Genomic DNA, 672 nt, shown 5'->3' with positions numbered 1-672 from the left:
CAGAACTTCCTCCGCCCCAGTTAGGAAACTGGGGATGAGGTGGGAGAGAGCGGGAACGCGGGGGAAGGGTAATAGCGTGTATGTTCCACAGGAGGAAACTGTTACGGGCGCGGATTCAGGTGAGGGATGAAGATGGAAGGGGCAATTGACGAAGTATCTCGAATGGGAGGGCTCTGTGCCTTCGGTTCAGCAGCAATATTCTAATGGTTCGAAGCAAGTCCTTGAATCCAGTGTACCTTGACGCAGGTACATGTATTGCTATTCAAAGCGTGTATCGTCTCAGTGCTTGAGCACAATGAAAAGAACAAGCCAGTGAGACTACAAGACAACGCGTCTTGCCTTGTGGTTCCACCGTGTTAAGTCTTTTCGACTTATTGAAGACGTTCTAGGTGTAAATCTCACCAATGAGTCATTAGCACGGCGTGCAGTGGGAAGGCTTTATCCAGGCGACGATTCACTGCCGTCATTTAGCCGGAAGAACAGCTATAGTGCACTGATTCCTTTTCATTGCTTTGTTTTAGTCTATCCATCAGAGCACGCGACAAGTATCGCAACGTGTGCATCGTCAGCCAAAGTTATGATCGCTCCAGCATCGTTAGTGTCGCTGCGCAGTTGGCAGGAAAGGAAATGTTTAACATTGATGGCCATACGTAACTGGGCAGATTGAATGCT

The sequence above is a fragment of the Dermacentor albipictus genome, chromosome 3, assembly GCF_038994185.2.
Source record: "Dermacentor albipictus isolate Rhodes 1998 colony chromosome 3, USDA_Dalb.pri_finalv2, whole genome shotgun sequence".
Classification (NCBI taxonomy): Eukaryota; Metazoa; Arthropoda; class Arachnida; order Ixodida; family Ixodidae; genus Dermacentor; species Dermacentor albipictus.
This window is presented reverse-complemented; position numbering follows the sequence as displayed.